The following is a 20,165-nucleotide window of genomic DNA, read 5'->3' as shown; positions in this document are numbered from 1 at the left end:
TACACTAAAGACTATAATGACACTGATGAAAGTATTTGAAAAAGACACACATAAAATATATAGCCCATATTCATGGGTTGGAAGAATTAATTTGTTAAAATGTCCATATAACCTAAAGTAATCTACAGATTCAAGGTAGTATCTATCTTAATTCCAATGGGATTTTTTACATAAAGAGAAATCATAGTCTTAACATTTGTATGGAACCACAAAGGACCTTGAATAGTCAAAGCAATCTCATGAAAGAAGAATAAAGCAGGAAACATCATGCTTCCTGATTTAACACTACATTCTAAAACTATAGTAATCAAAACTGTATGATACTGGCATATAAACAAAAGCGTAGACCAACAGCGCATAACCTAGAACTCAGAAATAAACCCATAAAGAAGTTAAATTATTTTTGATAAAGATGTGAAAAATACACAAGGGGCTCTTCAATAAACAGCATCGGGGAAATGGGATAACCACATGCAGAAAAACGACATTGGAAATCTATCTTACAAATCAACCCCAAATGGATTAAAGACTAAAAAATAAGATTTGGCATCACAAAACCACTAGAAGAAGACAGAGGAAAAGCTCTTTGACATTGGTCTTGGTGGTAATTTTTTGAATTTGACACCAAAAGCAAAAATACGTAATGGGATTACATCAAACTAAAAAGTTTCTGTACATCAAAGGAAACAATCAGCACAATGAAAAGGCATCGGAGAAACTGGGATACAAAATTGCAACTCATATCCGATAAGGGATTAGTATAGTGAATACATATAAAGAGCTCAAACAACTCCATAGCAAACCAAACATCCAAAAGGGAAAACAATAAACAAAAACCAAACAAACAAAAAACACTTTATACTTAAATTGGACAAAGTCCCTGAATAAACATTTCTCCAAGAAAGATATGAAATGTGCAAGGAATATATGAAATGGTACTCAACATCCTTGATCATCCAGATAATGAAGCACAATAAGAGATCACCTCACACCTGCTGTAATGGCTATCATCACAAAGACAAGCAATAACAAATGTGGGTAAGGATAGCAAATGTGGGTGAGGAAACCCTTGTGTGCTAGAGGGAATGTAAAGTGGTGCAGTTCTTGTGGAAAACAGTATGGAAGTACCTCAAAAATTAAAAGTCAGGTAACAGGACTTCTCATCATGGCTCAGTGGTAAGGAGCCCAACTAGCATCCATGAGGATGTGGGTTTGACCCCTGGCCTCGCTCAATGGGTTCAGGCTTTGCACGAGCTCTGTTGTAGGTCACAGACACAGCTTGGATCTGGCATTGTTGTGGTTGTGACATAAGCCAGAAGCTGCAGTTTTAATTGGATCCCTATCCTGGGAACTTCCATATGCCATGGGTACAGGCCTAAAAAGCAAAAAACAAACAGAACAACAACCCCCTATCATATGATCCACCAATCCCTTTTCTGTATATGCACTTAAAGGAATTAAAATCAGAATCTCAAAGTAATATTTGCACTCTTATGTTCACTGCTGCATTATGCACAATAACCAAGATACTGCAAAACCTAAGTGTACAACAGATGAATGTACAAAGAAAATGTGGATAGGTGTACAATGATATATTATTCAGCATTAAGAATGAATAAAATCCGGAGTTCCCATCATGGCGCAGTGGTTAACGAATCCGACTAGGAACCATGAGGTAGCGGGTTCGATCCCTGGCCTTGTTCAGTGGGTTGAGGATCTGGCATAGCCATGAGCTGTGGTGTAGGTTGCAGACGCGGCTCGGGTCCCGCGTTGCTGTGGCTCTGGTGTAGGCCGGTGGCTACAGCTCTGATTTGACCCCTAGCCTGGGAACCTCCATATGCCGCGGGAGCGGCCCAAGAAATGGCAAAATGACCAAAAGAAAAAGAAAAAGAAGGAATAAAATCCTAGCTTTTGTGACAAGGTAGATGAACATGGAAGACATTTTGCTCACGGAAATAAGCCAGACATATAAAGACAAATATTGCACGATCTGATTTATATGTGGACTCTTACACAAAAAATGAGAAAGAAAGAAAAAAGTAAACCCATAGAAACAGAGTAGAATGGTGGCTACCAGAAACTGGAGCATGGGGAAAATGGAGACATGTCTTTTAAAAGGAAAGAAAAAGAAAAAAGAAAGGAGAGTGACTGTTTGCAGGAGGTGGGGAGAGGGAACCGTGGGAAGTTTATTATTTAATGGGTACAGAGTTTCAGGGCTGCAAGATAAAAAGAGCTCTGGAAATGGTTGTTGATGACGTTTGCGCAATAGGAATGTGCTGAATACAACTAAGCGCTACACATGAAAAATGGTGAAGATAGTAAATCTTGTGTATATTTCATCACAATAAAAACTGGGGAAATTGAATAAATTCAGCAAAAGTTATGAAGTACATAACTCTTCTCTCTTTTTTTTTCACTTTTACTACAGAAAGAGAAGAGATCATGAGAAAGTCACAGGGGATTCCTGTTTCAGGCAAGAAATAACCTCCTCAATAACTTTTATTCACATTCCATTGGCAAGAGCTAATTATATTGCCAAATAATGTTGCAATGGAGATAGATAATATACTCTGGCTGGGATGATGATCTAATGCATCTCTCCTTTTATCAGTTGTGGGTCAAAAAAGGAGGAGCCAAGTACGTTGGGTGTCCTGTGACTAAATTTTCCTGCAAGTACCAGCAAGATGCATGAAGCAATTACTCTAGAATGCTGCCTTTTTTTTTTTCTTACAAGAATACAATCCTTAGAACTATAGTGTCCTCCTTGTAATCTCAAGGAGGCATTTTTTTCAACAATTTTTTTTTAATTTGAAGGGAAGTCAATCAATGTATATAGGGGAATTTACCTGACAAATACTGCTCAAATAGTTTTGGACACATGAGTGCCTTTACTCTGTTCTTCGTCATCACTTTTTAAGCACCTCTCCCATGTATGAGCAGAGGTTTTCCTTTTATTCTGAAAAAGGTAGAAGACTCAATGCAAGATCAATAGTTGATGTATTTATTATCTCAAGTTATTGATTCTTTGATTTGTTATGTTGCTACAATTTATGCAGATACTACTGTTTTTTTTTTCTTCTTAGAGTCACACTTGCAGCATGTGGAATTTCCCAGGCTAGGGATCGAATCAGAGCTGCAGGGGCCAACCTGCACCACAGCCACAGCAATGCCAGATCTGAGCCACATCTGTGACCTACACTACAGCTCATGGCAATGCTGGATCCTCGACTCACTGAAGGAGGCCAGGGATCGAACCCATGTCCTCATGATACTAGTCAGATTCTTTTCCATTGTACAAAATGGGAACTCCCAGATACTAATTTTGAGTCAAGGAAATTATATTACTCATACAACTGCAAGGTACCAGCCTTTTCAGAGTGGCTGACGTGAATGTTTTGTCCAAAATATATTCACGACATTTGACTTAGATCTGATCTACTGCCATTGAAGACTTTGTTTCCTTTCCTTTCATGGAATTTCATTATAAAGAACTGAATTTAGGCATTAGTTAAAAAATAAATTTATAAAACACAATTTTATATATCCATCAGTTGATGAAAATTTTCTAAATAGGGTAACACAAGAAAATTACCCTGTAATACTACTAAAAGCAGTGGTTCAATATGTTCTAATATAGTTTTGTAGAAATTCTATACCACATAGCCTTTGCAATACAGAATTGTATATTCATATTGGTTAAAAAAAACCTTATTTAAATATCACAACCAAATAAAAAAAGCCTAACTAATGACAAAAGGGATCAGGATCATTTTTAAAAGGTGAACATGAGGGAGTTCCCATTGTGGCTCAGCAGTAATGAACCCAACTACTGTCCATGAGGATGTGTGTTCAATCCCTGGCCCTGCTCAGTGGGTGAAGGATCTGGCATTGCTGTGAGCTGTGTGTGCAGGTCATAGACAAGGCTGTGGTGTAGGCAGGCAGCTGCAGATCCAATTCAACCCCTAGCCTGGGAACTTCCATATGCCATGGGTGTTGGCCTAAAAAGACAAAGACAAACAAACAAACAAAAAAGTTGAACATGAGAAGTAATATTCCTGAAACTTTTTCTCAACAGTAAATTCGCTCTTTTTGTGCCAATTTTCATTTTGGGAAGAATACACACTATGGACAAAATTGAGACCTTAAACACTGTACTTATGTGTGCCTGTGTACATGTGCCAAAATGCAAAGTATTTGTGTGTGTGTGTGAGTGTATGTTCATCTGAATTCTGAAAAGTTTAATTTTATTTTAAACATCAATTTTGTATTCATTTCATATTTTATTTGTATTTACCCATTATATTTTCTTTGATCTCCTTACTTTTTATGTTTCAGGAAATCCTCAGGGTTAATCACACACCTCTGGGTATTGGCATTTTCTCTGTAGCCTGTGTGAAGGTTTTGTCCAAGATTAAAATCATTTGACTTAGGAGTTCCCGTCGTGGCTCAGTGGTTAACGAATCTGACTAGGAACCATGAGGTGGTGGGTTCAACCCCTGGCCTCCTTCAGTGGGTTAAGGATCTGGCGTTGCCGTGAGCTGTGGTGTAGGTTGCAGATGCGACTCGAGTTCTGCGTTGCCGTGGCTCTGGTGTAGGCCGGTGGCTACAGCTCCGATTGGATCCCTAGCCTGGGAATCTCCACATGCCGCGGGAGCGGCCCAAGAAATAACAAAAGACAAAAAAATAAAAATTAAAAAATAAAAAATCGTTTGACTTAGACCTGCTTCCCTACAAGCTAAGCTTACTTTCCTTTCCTTTCATGGGGTTTAACTGAGAAGACCTTCACTTGGGCATTAGCTGAAATAGTAATTCACAAAACACGAGGTTATATATTGTCAATGGATGAAAATATTGCAGATGGAAGAGCCCAGAAAACATGTCCCTGTGCGCCTTTGGAAGCAGTGCTCAGGATGCTCTAATTTAGTTACTGTTGCTACTTTATACCCTTTGACTATCACAAAACTCGATTTAACTATACATATTAATTAAATGCCATCAATTGATTCAATCTTACAAACAATAATAAATGCCTCTACTCCAAGGGATCAGTAACATTTTTAAAAGGCGATTAAGAAAACTACTCTTCCTAAATTTTTTCTCAGTGAAATCATTCATTTTATGCCCATTTTCCATCTGAGGAGAACAATTTTTTGGACAAAATTGAGCTCTCGAGCACTGTATTTGTGTATATTTGTGAGTGTTTATGTGATGATAAGATATGTGTTTGCACTGAATGTTTGTGTTGATACTTATCTGCTTCCTGATGGGTTTAATTTATGTATAAATTTTGCATTGCAGTGATTTTTTGTTGTATTTCTCTTCAATTTTCAGAAATATTTCAGAAAAAACATTGGTGAATTATTTCCGATATTCTTTAGCCTCAAAATACTTTGTAATGATGGTTCTTCTGTTGTCTTTAATATTCCCAGCCTTTTATCAATACGTTATTCATTGGCTTACACTTTCTTGAGATATCTACTATTGTAACTCAAATTTTTGGTTACAGAATTAACTTGTATTTCTCTCCTGATGTCTTCCCTCCCCTCTTATTTGTACGATATTCTCTGAATAGAACAGAGCAGTCTTCAGCCATTGTTGGTAGGTTCATTAAATGTGTAAATGTGTTTGTCTGCTGCCAATATACTGTATTTTGCTTTCATGTTTTTCAAAAAATTAGATTTTTATTCATGCTTGTTTTCAAAGGTATTTAACTTAATCTTTCCATGTTATCTTTCAGATGATCTCCAGGGAAAAAATGGTAAATTTCTAGAAGTCTCCACTCCAGTTACACCTCCAGTGACTGTTTCTATGATATCTTTAACATTTTGTGCTTTTTTTTGTCATTATGCTACCCATTGGTTCCTCCTCCCCTGCATGTCCGTTCTTCTCTACCCAATTTTTGGATATGAACTTCCTCCTTATTCTCTTATTTCCACTCTTTTCCCCAGTGTCCCATCAATTCCCATTGCATCTTTTTTTTTTCCTTTTAGGTTTTTAGGGCCACACCCGTGGCATATTGAGGTTTCCAGGCTAGGGGTCAAATCAGAGCTACAGGTGCCAGCCTATGCCACAGCCACAACACCACCAGATCTGAGCCATTTCTGCAACCTACACCACAGTTCATGGCAATGCCAGATCCTTAACCTACTGAGAGAGGTCAGGGATTGAACCTGAGACCTCATGGATACTAGCCGGGTTCCTTAACTGCTGAGGCACTACAAGAACTCCCATTGCATCTTTTTAAATCCATACCTTTCCTTCCCTACAACATTGACTTTCTTTACCTTCCAGAGACTTGCTACATTTGTATTGTGAATTTGTAGACTAAATGGGTTCGGACTAATAGGCACAGGATTTTCACATTCTATGTATTTTTCCGGAAACTGCCCATGACCTTAGGACCTTTTAAAGTATCCAGGTTGAAGGGGCCATTACTATGCTATTGATACCTCCCCAAACCTGAAAAGAAAAGAGGATTCCAAGTTTGTGGAATTAAGTTTCTCCCTCCATCTCACTGTCAAAGAATGTATAAATTCAGATGCCATCCACTGGTGAAAGATGACATTAGTCTCACTGTTTAAGTGTTCTTTATCATATTAACCAAGTGCTGCTAATTTTACAAGTACTTCATCATATTTTCCTGGATTTTTTCCCATCTACATTAAATATTTTTTATTCTTTTTCATTTTTTATTCAAACAATTGTTAATACTAAAAACTGCTATGCTGTTTCAATGTTTGCACAGAACAGTACCATTTAAGGAAAGTTTGTGTACAATACATATCTCAGTTCAGAATTTTTTATATGAATATGAATGAAAAGAGATGGTATTATCCTAGGATAAATCCAAAATATGTTAATAAGGCACTAATATAGTTGAATAACTATTCAAAGTTTACCATCCCTTTTTATAATCATATTTTCAATTACATTTTGGTCTATAGATTGAATGGAATTTAGGAAGACATTTAGTCAATGCATCAAGCAGACTTCTTAGGACTATGGCAACAGATAACAGTTTTTGTCAGAGGGGGTACTTTTCTGCACACTTTTCCATTACCTTTTGGATACTTGTCCCATATATGTGAGCAACTTGGTCTTTTATGGTGAAAAAGCAGGAAGGCCCAAGGCAAGATCAATGATGGTCATAACTTATACCAGAGGAAGTTCTACTCTATGTTCTCTCATTATTTCCTTTCCTCTCCTAAATCCTTTGGCACAAAATATGAAGCCATATAAAAAACAGCATTGCCGTTCATGGGGTACATGGCATTTGGAAACCTTTGATTCCAATTCTTAGGAATGTGGGTCACATTTAAGGGAAAATGAACAACAAAAAGATTTCAAATCATTGCCCTTTCCTTTTCCTGATGTTGTGCCTTCATTTGTAGTTTAAATGGCTATTTCTTCTTTTTATCTTTCAGCTAAGAGTGAACAGAATAACGGCAAGTTCCTTTAAATATTTTACACCTTGTATTTTTTCATGTTTTGTCTGTTTCTTCACCATGTGTCTTTGATGCTCCGCGGTATTCTTTCTCAACTCCAACCGACATATATAACACTACCTCATAATATTTTCATTTCAATGTTATTTCAACTGAAATTTATCATGTTCGTAGGTTATTCAATGCCCCATTTTCCTTTGATTTATCCTATCCTTCCTATTCATGTGGAAATTTCCTTTTTGTCAAATATATATTGATACAAATTAACTTGTAAAAATTTTGCTATTTTTAAAGTTCTTTGTCTAAGATGGTTGACTCATTTGATTGAGAAGCCCATTCACTGCCAATTAACAGTTCACTTCTTTTCCTTTTCTCTGACTTCCTGAAAGTAAGCATCCTTGAAGAAAGGTTAGAAATCAAACTCCCATAAAACACAGTTAAACATTAATCTCCTGAAAAATGACATGAAGAGAGGCACCCATCAACCTGAACTGACCTGACCTGAATGTCCTATAAAAGCAGTAGTTCAGGATTCTGTAATCCAGTGTTTGGTGAGTTTATATACGAATGCTACTACCACTGTAGGAACAGTGAGTGTATTTATTTAGCAGAAATCAAATGACTTATAAACATGAAAAACTGAGTAATAAAAGACTAAATACTTTCAAAAGGAATCATGAAAACTTTTATCAGGCTCATTACCAGAAATAATATTTCTCACTATCTCAATGGAAAATGTGTATTCATTTTCCCCTCTTCGTGTATTTAATACCATTCATTTCTTAAAAGTGAGCTTTCAGATACAGTTTGCATGTTGGCTTGCATATGTTTATTTGTCTGTGTCTGTGTTTTATACTTGTCTGCATCTTGACAATTTAATTTTGCATATAAATTTTTCAGTGAATCTGAATTTCATTTTTTTCATTCCAATGAAATTTACATTGTATTTTGTTTTCATTTTACAGATGTAGTTCAAAAAAAGTATGGTAAAGCCCCTTTTATACCCCTTCACCCCCCAAACACTGTAGAACACCTGCATTTGTGGTGTTGTAAAGATATCCCAGCTTTTAACCAACGTGTCACCACTGGCTTGCCCTCTCCCAGATCTCTAGTATTCTAGCACAATATTGCAGTTAGGGACTCTCCCATATCCCTCCCTTCTCTGCTCTTGCAAAGCCTGTATATTCCAACATAGTCTGTGGGTCAAGTGTAAACTTGAGGGGTACTCTTACACTGCCTCTGAGCACATTACCCAAAGGTCCCTGGGTACTCAAAGACCTCACATGGTTTTTCCTAGAATTTTTTTGAAAGCCAATGAAAGCAGTTTTAATTCATTCTTTTTTACTTCATTGACACAGCTGTCAATTTTGCAAACTCCAACTACTTCAAATATTTGTAGAAGGACTTCATAGCTTAAGGAAAGATCAATAATAATAATAATAATAATAATAATAATAGTAGTAATAATAATACATTTCTGATTTCTAAGTTTTTAAGGCAAATGATACAAGAGACTACTGTCCTACTGTGTTCCCAGAAGGCTTTTCATAAAACACAAACGTAGTCTTTAGAAGTTTAATATCCTGTTTTTCTAATGACATTTTTGTCAGTGTACTTTAGTTTTCAGAGGGAATCAAATTCACCTCTCAATACATGTAGCTGGCTTTATGTAGCCCCTGCCACAGGCCTTGCTTGGAACCAATGGAAGTTTTTCCTCTTTGCTTCTTCCTCTCTTTTCAAGTAACTCTGCCTTGTGCGAGTGTGTATCTGCATGTTAGACTCAAAAGGGGACCGAAATAAGATGAGCTTTATTTTGCCATGAGTGAAAATAGATATTTGCTAAAAACAAAGTTATGTAATCATTGCAGAGTGAAATGTGAAGGCAGACAGGTTCCCAAGAGCCAAACCCTGCATTTTCTCTAGAAGCAGTTCTTGAGTATCCTCTAATCCATTGTTCATGGATACCTTATAAAACAAAGTTACGACAAGGAAGAGAAGTGGTGATTTGTATTTGGCAGTGACAAAGAATGCCTTAAAGTTATCCAACCAAAGAGTAAGGGCCCGAGCATTGTCCAGATAATTTAAGAGCTTTGTACAAAGGTAACCACCATCACTAATGATCCTGAAATTTTTCCACCAGTCAGTAACATCATTGTCCTTCCTTTAATTTTGGACCAGTATTCTCAGGACAAAAGGAAGTTTCCAGGCACACTGGTACATATGTGCGTGCCTATGTGTCTGGTGCGCTTTCACTACATCTGGATGCAATTAATATTGCATGTGAACTTGTTCCCATCAGAGCACAGTGAAAATAAATCCAACTAGGAACCGTGAGGTTGCGACTTCGGTCCCTGGCCACGCTCAGTGAGTTAAGGATCCTGCGTTGCCCTGAGCTGAAGCAGAGGTTGCAGATGTGGCTCAGAACTTGCGTTGCTGTGGCTGTGGCATAGCCAGGCAGCTGAGCTCTGATTAGACCCCTAGCCTAGGACTTCCATGTGCCGCAGGTGCAGCCCTAAAAATCAAAAATAACTGAATAAATACATAAATTCCCCTTGTGCTGTGAATCCCATTGTAATTATCTGGACTTTCCTTTTTATTTTTCAGATGATCCTCAAAAAAACTCGGTAAGTATCTCTGACAACCTCTTTGTTTCCACAGCCTGTATTAAACATTCAGGTGTTTGGTTCTTTCGGCATCCCCTCTCTTCTTACCTATATGCCATCTTTTGGCTCACATGTCATCTCCATGTCTTCCCTCTCCTCCCTCAAGGTTTCTGTTTATGGACGTCTCCCATCCTAAGTTCTCTCCGTTTCTTTTACCCAAGACCTGATTCCTTCTCGGTGCTTCACACTTCATTTCACAGGGCCCTTCCTGTAAACATGGTCTTACTCTGGCATCCAGAGTCTTGGCAGGTTCGTTTTGATTTTGTGAGAAGAAGGGGAGAGACTGATGGACATGTGGCTTCTGTTCCACGTTTAGCTTCTGGAACACTTCCATTAACTTAGACTCTCTGTCATATAATAAGGTTCAAGGGGCCATTCTCATGCCATTGATGCCTCCCCAAAGCTTATGAAATAAAACAAGACTGCAAATTTGCTGAGTGATGTTTTCCCAAAGCTTGTCTTCTAAAGAGTGTGTAGACTCAGTTCTAATCCATTGATCCAGGTGGGCTTTGGGCTCTTACTTCCAATGCTCCCGGTCATTTCCTGCAGTCTTTTCGCAGGTGCACAGAGATTTTACACACCATTTCATGGATTTCTTTTCTTTTATGTCATACCACTTCCTCTGTCATCTTCTTGCATGATATTGACATAGTTATTAATTTATCACATTGAGACAAGCTTTAAGTGTTTGTAGAAGCACTGTGTACACTAGGGAAAATTTATTTATACTCTAGTTCTCCAACTTGCAATTTTCTATGACTGTCATGAGAGGCTATCGCCCTAGGATACTCCTCGGTGTTTTTAATGAAACACTGATATAAACTAAGATAATACGGCTATGGAGAGAGTTTTGGCTAGACGGATGCTCTTACTATGGACTTCCTCACAACCTCATAAGTATGGGACTCCCGTATGTGTCCATATTTACACTGTATTCTGGAGAAAGGAGAAAGCCAAGTGAAAGATAAATGATTGCTACTGTTTATCCCAGAAGAAGTCCTATTCTTCTTCCTCTCACGCCATCACTTTCTATCTTTGTAGCTTTGCCTCAAGCGGTGAGGGGGTGGGGGAGGTGAGACAACACTGCCACCGATTCACACCATGTCCTGTGAACATCTAGGCTTCCATTTCTAAAAACATTGGCCCCTTTGAGACATAGCCTAAGCTCAGAAAGCACTTCCCAATTCTGTCAGCCGCCCAGCAGAGAGAGCCAAAGGGTTCTTTGGGTGGTGGTGGTGTTTTGTTTGTTTTCTACCACACTGGTAGAGTCGTTAAAAACATAGCAGTCTTTGCCTCTAAGGATATGCTCCAGTTATGATTCTGTTTTCAAATGGATAGTATTGAGGATCATTTCTTAACTGTCTGTAGCAGGTTTCATAGGACGATTGCTGTACATTTGATTGGAAAAATGGATGCTCTTTCTCCTTGCTTTTTCATCCATCTCTCTCCATCTCTCTCTCTCTCTCTCTCTGGTAAGTACCTCTCTTGTGTGTGACTGTGTGTTTGCAGTTTATTCTGAGAAGGTAGAAAGTCCAGTGCAGAACCAGTGATGGATCATGCTCATCCCAGGGGAAGTCCTTTCCTACCTCCTCCCATGCTGTCACTTCCAGTCTGGTTCCTCTGACTCACCAAGGGGTGAGGGGAGGTAAAACAAGCTTCCTCTGATTTCTGAAAAGGCTTCAAGCCTTTAAGAAAGTTGGGTCAAGTCGAACCACAGAGAAAAGCCTGGATGTTTTGCAAATTTTTTGTCCTTGTCTCATCCTCCCTTAGGTCCTCATTTTTAATGGTTTTTGAGTGTTTTCCCTTTTTGGTTAGCAGTAATGATGAGGAGAAAAGCCTCCAGCCTCAGTAATGCCCTACCCTGTCTACCTTGTCATCATTTCATGTTTTCTATTCTTACACATGTGCATAAAGTATCCCCAGAAATAAACATGTTACTTCGGTTTGCCTGCGGTTCGAAAAAAAGCCCAGCCTATGGAATTGTGTCACTTTGTGTATTTTAAATTTCTGAAATGTCAGTTCTCTCAGAAGTAGGCTGTTGAAAATTTAGAGCAATCTTCACAGAAAGCTTTCATTTACTGGGTCCTGAACCACGACCTCTAGATGCAGTGCCCGCTGTGTTGTATTTGACATTGTCCAAGTTGTTACTGGAATGGTTCCGATTCCAACCCTGGTTACAGGGATAAGTTTCTCCTTTGATTGCTCACACTCTGTCGACTGCCTATGCCCTGCATAAGTTATCTGAAGACAGGCCAGTTCACGTCTGCCCATCACACTCTCAAGGGACCCAGTGTATAGAAATATTGTTGCCCGACTTGTCCTGGTTATTTTCAATTTACAACCACAGTTCTTACTCTTCGTTCATTTTTATGTTACCTATTTCTTTATTACCTCACCAAGTTGACCGCCCTCTGGCATCCTTGGGTGCACTTTTTCCCCTCAGGAAATCACACTGATCATACATAGCTAAAGTCCAAAGTTGTGTTCTGAGATGATGCCACACCTCTCTGGAATACCCGAACACAGGATATATTTTCAATCTTCATAAGCCTGTATGTGACAAAGTCTTCTGGAAAGGGTGGTGGTGCTTTCAATGGAACGGCATTTCGGGAGCTGCCCCTTTAACTCAGGAGTGGTCGGGACTTGAAAACGCTCCAGAAGCACTCATTCGGAGATGTAGCGCTCTGGTGACGCCTTCTTCATAAAGCTCGGAAAACCTGTCTCATACATGCACGTTCAGATATTTTCTCTCAGATGGGAGGATGCACAGTAAGCATGGGGTGAGAAACAGTCTCTCTCAGGGAAACGTTCTCTCTCCTGGATTCAGCACCCATGTGCTTTGATTCAGAAAAGCTGCACTTCTGCATGAGGTAAAACACACACTCAAATACAACGAGGTTGCCATTTAATCAGTAGCTGTCTCGTTGTGAAAAGAGGCACCCGGAAACCTGACCATGGATCCCCTACCCCAACAGGGTCTCGGTTTAACCTCACACAGGGTTTGTGGCAACTTGACACAAGGTAGCGCCCCCGACCACCAGCATGAGAACTGACTTCCACATGCACAGCCAGCCCATGGCCATGCTAAAGCGCACAAGCAGAACAACAGGACCCTAAATATGGTCAAAGGGATCCAGACTGCTTTTGCGAACTAAACCCCAGAACGAATCCTTCTCGTTTTCGTCAGCTCATCGAAATGAACCCCATTTCCCCTCTGTTCCTTTACTGGAGACGATCTCTGAACACTGCAGTCCTCTGAGCCGATGTGTGTGCGGGTGGCTGTGGGGGTGGCTGTGGTTGTCCCTTGAAACCGCAGAGGGTTCATTTTAAGTAGGAATTTTCAATAAGTTCGAATTCTCCTTGTAGTTCTCCCCCATGATGTTTACATTTACCTTTTTTTGCTTTTCTTGCAGCCAGTCTTTGGAAAACAATTGGTAACATTTCTGATATCCCATCATCCCAGTGCTCTTGAGCCCCTCTGAAGCGACTGGTTCAGCCTTTCATCTTGTCTGCCTTTTCATCTGTTTCGCTTGTGTCAGCATGTCTTTCTCTTGCACGTCCTGTCTACGAGCTCCACCTCAATGTTTTGCGTGGGACTTGTCCCACGTTACTTCTGTCCCTTTCTATTTGCCTACCTCCTCTGCTCTGCCATTCCTGCTCTTTGCAATGCACGCCATGCCCTCCCGATAAGGACTGGCTTTTCTTTGGTCTTTCAGGCACTTGCCACAGTTTCAGGAAGTTGGTGAGATGCAAAGCATTATGCTGAGAGGGAGAGGGTTTCTCTTCCACATGTGTTTCTCAAAAACATCCAAACACAGGGGCTCTGTCGGGACTTCCAAGTCAGAGGGGCCACTCCTCCACAAGGGATAGCTCTTCAAAGACTTAAGTGATGGGAGATGGCCCCCAAACGGCTCGGTAAACGCCCTCTGCCCATTGCCCTTTCAAAGCCTAAGTAGCATATGCTATCATCCATCGGTCAAGAGTGTGCCAGGGTGCCCCTCTTCCACTGGCCTTACCCCTGGGAACCAAGTGTTCCCAGGTATAAACATGTTTCTTCAGTTTGCCTGCTGTTCTAAGCTAAAGCCAGGCCTACCACTTGTGTCATTTTGTGTGTCTCAGAGTTCTGAAAGGTCAGTTCTCCCTGACGTAGTCTGTTGAATATTTAGAGCAATCTTCAGTTCCACGTAACACCTCTATTCGGTCCTTTTGGGTTACTCGCTTCTAGAATGATTAGCTTTCCTCCCGAGAAGTTAGGTGAGATGGCATTACTAGCCTTTTTTGTTTTGTAAGGGCCACACCCACCGGCACAGGGACGTTCCCAGGCTAGGGGCTGAGTGGGAGCTGTAGCTGCTGGCCTACACCTCAGAAGCAGCAAGGCCGGGTACCGGCCACCCCTGCGAACCACACACCACAGCCCATGGCCATGCCAGATCCTTAACCTCCTGAGTGAGGGCCGGGATGAAACCTGTGTCCTCCTGGATACTCGTCCAATTCACTTCCACTGAGCCATGACGGGAACTCCCAGGAAAGCCTCAGAGTCACACCAAAGAAAAGAGAGAGAACAAGAGCATGGCTTTCTGGCACCTTGCTCATTCAGTCGTGCCATTCGTTTCCCTCCACCAACGCATTTTCGAAAACTGCATTTCCCCGAAATGCACGAGTCCGTCTCAACATCGATTTGATTCCATTTCTGTGCGCTTCGAGTATAAAACTGATCTGTCGCTGAGAACGTCCTTACGACCATGTCAGTTGACAAGAATGGAAAGCGTAGGATTAGAGCCTTGTCGCCCAGGTCGTTGCCTTTCTGCAGGAGACGACACCTTCAGAGGCAATTTTGAAAGCCCTCTTGACAACTACATTAAGTTTAGCATCGCTTTGTGCCATGCAAAGCATTAGACACCATCACACTTGCAAAAGCCAGTACCCAGACATACGTCATCCACTTGCTCAGGCACTGTGGTGTCTTCGGAAAAGACTGTTTCGGGAGTGACACGTGTGTTTCACATGAACTGCGAAAGCAGTGCTTTCACTGGAAGACAACTTGTCTACTCTGGCATCGTCAGAAGCGTTTGCCAAACTGAGAGATGTAACCTCGATCCACAACCAAGAGAGCAATTGCTATCATTTTTTTTCTTTAACGTGGCACCCACAGCATTTGGAAGTTCATGTCCAGTGACCGAATCTGAGACGCAGCTCTAACCGACACCACTGCCTGGGCAATGCCACATCCTTTAACCCATTGTGTCCAGCCAGAGCTCGAACCCGCACCTCCACTGCAACACAAGCCATTGAAGTGAGGTTCCTAACACACCGTACCACAGTGGGAACTCCTGAAATAACATGACTTCATTTTATTAGAGATGTCTTCTGAGTCAGAAACTCCATGCCTGGCAATTGTCCTCTTCTTTATACTATCTGTTGTGGTTTCCTTAACATTTACATGACTATTTGTAAATTTCCTTTTCTGGAGAATTTCAGGCTGAAAAGGGAAACTTATTTCTGAATATTTCTTGTCTTTTTTTTTCTGTTTTGGAGGGGTGGATATATTTCCTAGGAATATTTCGGCTGTCTTGACTTTCCTCCCTTTGCTATTGCTTCAAGCCACTGTCTTCCAGGCACTTACCACCCTCTCATTATGAGGTTTGTTACATGAAGAGAATCAGGCTGAGAAGAATGCTCTTTCCTCCATTCCACAGAAACCTTTCTTTTCCTGGGTCCTCCACCACGACCTCTAGATGCAGTGCCCGCTGAGTTGTATTTGACATTGTCCCAGTTGTTACTGGAATGGTTCTGATTCCAAACCCTGGTTGCAGGGATAAGTTTCTCCTTTGATTGCTCACACTCTGTCGACTGCCGATGCCCTGCATAAGTTATCTGAAGACAGGCCAGTTCACGTCTGCCCATCACACTCTCAAGGGACCCAGTGTATAGAAATATTGTTGCCCGACTTGTCCTGGTTATTTTCAATTTACAACCACAGTTCTTACTCTTCGTTCATTTTATGTTACCTATTTCTTTATTACCTCACCAAGTTGACCGCCCTCTGGCATCTTTGGGTGCACTTTTCCCCTCAGGAAATCACACTGATCATACATAGCTAAAGTCCAAAGTTGTGTTCTGAGATGATGCCACACCTCTCTGTAATACCCGAACACAGGATATATTTTCAATCTTCATAAGCCTGTATGTGACAAAGTCTTCTGGAAAGGGTGGTGGTGCTTTCAATGGAACGGCATTTCGGGAGCTGCCCCTTTAACTCAGGAGTGGACGGGACTTGAAAACGCTCCAGAAGCACTCATTCGGAGATGTAGCGCTCTGGTGACGCCTTCTTCATAAAGCTCGGAAAACCTGTCTCATACATGCACGTTCAGATATTTTCTCTCAGATGGGAGGATGCACAGTAAGCATGGGGTGAGAAACAGTCTCTCTCGGGGAAACGTTCTCTCTCCTGGATTCAGCACCCATGTGCTTTGATTCAGAAAAGCTGCACTTCTGCATGAGGTAAAACACACACTCAAATACAACGAGGTTGCCATTTAATCAGTAGCTGTCTCGTTGTGAAAAGAGGCACCCGGAAACCTGACCATGGATCCCCTACCCCAACAGGGTCTCGGTTTAACCTCACACAGGGTTTGTGGCAACTTGACACAAGGTAGCGCCCCCGACCACCAGCATGAGAACTGACTTCCACATGCACAGCCAGCCCATGGCCATGCTAAAGCGCACAAGCAGAACAACAGGACCCTAAATATGGTCAAAGGGATCCAGACTGCTTTTGCGAACTAAACCCCAGAACGAATCCTTCTCGTTTTCGTCAGCTCATCGAAATGAACCCCATTTCCCCTCTGTTCCTTTACTGGAGACGATCTCTGAACACTGCAGTCCTCTGAGCCGATGTGTGTGCGGGTGGCTGTGGGGGTGGCTGTGGTTGTCCCTTGAAACCGCAGAGGGTTCATTTTAAGTAGGAATTTTCAATAAGTTCGAATTCTCCTTGTAGTTCTCCCCCATGATGTTTACATTTACCTTTTTTTGCTTTTCTTGCAGCCAGTCTTTGGAAAACAATTGGTAACATTTCTGATATCCCATCATCCCAGTGCTCTTGAGCCCCTCTGAAGCGACTGGTTCAGCCTTTCATCTTGTCTGCCTTTTCATCTGTTTCGCTTGTGTCAGCATGTCTTTCTCTTGCACGTCCTGTCTACGAGCTCCACCTCAATGTTTTGCGTGGGACTTGTCCCACGTTACTTCTGTCCCTTTCTATTTGCCTACCTCCTCTGCTCTGCCATTCCTGCTCTTTGCAATGCACGCCATGCCCTCCCGATAAGGACTGGCTTTTCTTTGGTCTTTCAGGCACTTGCCACAGTTTCAGGAAGTTGGTGAGATGCAAAGCATTATGCTGAGAGGGAGAGGGTTTCTCTTCCACATGTGTTTCTCAAAAACATCCAAACACAGGGGCTCTGTCGGGACTTCCAAGTCAGAGGGGCCACTCCTCCACAAGGGATAGCTCTTCAAAGACTTAAGTGATGGGAGATGGCCCCCAAACGGCTCAGTAAACGCCCTCTGCCCATTGCCCTTTCAAAGCCTAAGTAGCATATGCTATCATCCATCGGTCAAGAGTGTGCCAGGGTGCCCCTCTTCCACTGGCCTTACCCCTGGGAACCAAGTGTTCCCAGGTATAAACATGTTTCTTCAGTTTGCCTGCTGTTCTAAGCTAAAGCCAGGCCTACCACTTGTGTCATTTTGTGTGTCTCAGAGTTCTGAAAGGTCAGTTCTCCCTGACGTAGTCTGTTGAATATTTAGAGCAATCTTCAGTTCCACGTAACACCTCTATTCGGTCCTTTTGGGTTACTCGCTTCTAGAATGATTAGCTTTCCTCCCGAGAAGTTAGGTGAGATGGCATTACTAGCCTTTTTTGTTTTGTAAGGGCCACACCCACCGGCACAGGGACGTTCCCAGGCTAGGGGCTGAGTGGGAGCTGTAGCTGCTGGCCTACACCTCAGAAGCAGCAAGGCCGGGTACCGGCCACCCCTGCGAACCACACACCACAGCCCATGGCCATGCCAGATCCTTAACCTCCTGAGTGAGGGCCGGGATGAAACCTGTGTCCTCCTGGATACTCGTCCAATTCACTTCCACTGAGCCATGACGGGAACTCCCAGGAAAGCCTCAGAGTCACACCAAAGAAAAGAGAGAGAACAAGAGCATGGCTTTCTGGCACCTTGCTCATTCAGTCGTGCCATTCGTTTCCCTCCACCAACGCATTTTCGAAAACTGCATTTCCCCGAAATGCACGAGTCCGTCTCAACATCGATTTGATTCCATTTCTGTGCGCTTCGAGTATAAAACTGATCTGTCGCTGAGAACGTCCTTACGACCATGTCAGTTGACAAGAATGGAAAGCGTAGGATTAGAGCCTTGTCGCCCAGGTCGTTGCCTTTCTGCAGGAGACGACACCTTCAGAGGCAATTTTGAAAGCCCTCTTGACAACTACATTAAGTTTAGCATCGCTTTGTGCCATGCAAAGCATTAGACACCATCACACTTGCAAAAGCCAGTACCCAGACATACGTCATCCACTTGCTCAGGCACTGTGGTGTCTTCGGAAAAGACTGTTTCGGGAGTGACACGTGTGTTTCACATGAACTGCGAAAGCAGTGCTTTCACTGGAAGACAACTTGTCTACTCTGGCATCGTCAGAAGCGTTTGCCAAACTGAGAGATGTAACCTCGATCCACAACCAAGAGAGCAATTGCTATCATTTTTTTTCTTTAACGTGGCACCCACAGCATTTGGAAGTTCATGTCCAGTGACCGAATCTGAGACGCAGCTCTAACCGACACCACTGCCTGGGCAATGCCACATCCTTTAACCCATTGTGTCCAGCCAGAGCTCGAACCCGCACCTCCACTGCAACACAAGCCATTGAAGTGAGGTTCCTAACACACCGTACCACAGTGGGAACTCCTGAAATAACATGACTTCATTTTATTAGAGATGTCTTCTGAGTCAGAAACTCCATGCCTGGCAATTGTCCTCTTCTTTATACTATCTGTTGTGGTTTCCTTAACATTTACATGACTATTTGTAAATTTCCTTTTCTGGAGAATTTCAGGCTGAAAAGGGAAACTTATTTCTGAATATTTCTTGTCTTTTTTTTTCTGTTTTGGAGGGGTGGATATATTTCCTAGGAATATTTCGGCTGTCTTGACTTTCCTCCCTTTGCTATTGCTTCAAGCCACTGTCTTCCAGGCACTTACCACCCTCTCATTATGAGGTTTGTTACATGAAGAGAATCAGGCTGAGAAGAATGCTCTTTCCTCCATTCCACAGAAACCTTTCTTTTCCTGGGTCCTCCACCACGACCTCTAGATGCAGTGCCCGCTGAGTTGTATTTGACATTGTCCCAGTTGTTACTGGAATGGTTCTGATTCCAAACCCTGGTTGCAGGGATAAGTTTCTCCTTTGATTGCTCACACTCTGTCGACTGCCGATGCCCTGCATAAGTTATCTGAAGACAGGCCAGTTCACGTCTGCCCATCACACTCTCAAGGGACCCAGTGTATAGAAATATTGTTGCCCGACTTGTCCTGGTTATTTTCAATTTACAACCACAGTTCTTACTCTTCGTTCATTTTATGTTACCTATTTCTTTATTACCTCACCAAGTTGACCGCCCTCTGGCATCTTTGGGTGCACTTTTCCCCTCAGGAAATCACACTGATCATACATAGCTAAAGTCCAAAGTTGTGTTCTGAGATGATGCCACACCTCTCTGTAATACCCGAACACAGGATATATTTTCAATCTTCATAAGCCTGTATGTGACAAAGTCTTCTGGAAAGGGTGGTGGTGCTTTCAATGGAACGGCATTTCGGGAGCTGCCCCTTTAACTCAGGAGTGGACGGGACTTGAAAACGCTCCAGAAGCACTCATTCGGAGATGTAGCGCTCTGGTGACGCCTTCTTCATAAAGCTCGGAAAACCTGTCTCATACATGCACGTTCAGATATTTTCTCTCAGATGGGAGGATGCACAGTAAGCATGGGGTGAGAAACAGTCTC

This window comes from Sus scrofa, chromosome 7 (assembly GCF_054392235.1).
Source record: "Sus scrofa isolate SSC_HxYL_T2T_F1_AM1 chromosome 7, Sscrofa_HxYL_maternal_Yorkshire_Landrace_v2.0, whole genome shotgun sequence".
NCBI lineage: Eukaryota > Metazoa > Chordata > Mammalia > Artiodactyla > Suidae > Sus > Sus scrofa.
This window is presented reverse-complemented; position numbering follows the sequence as displayed.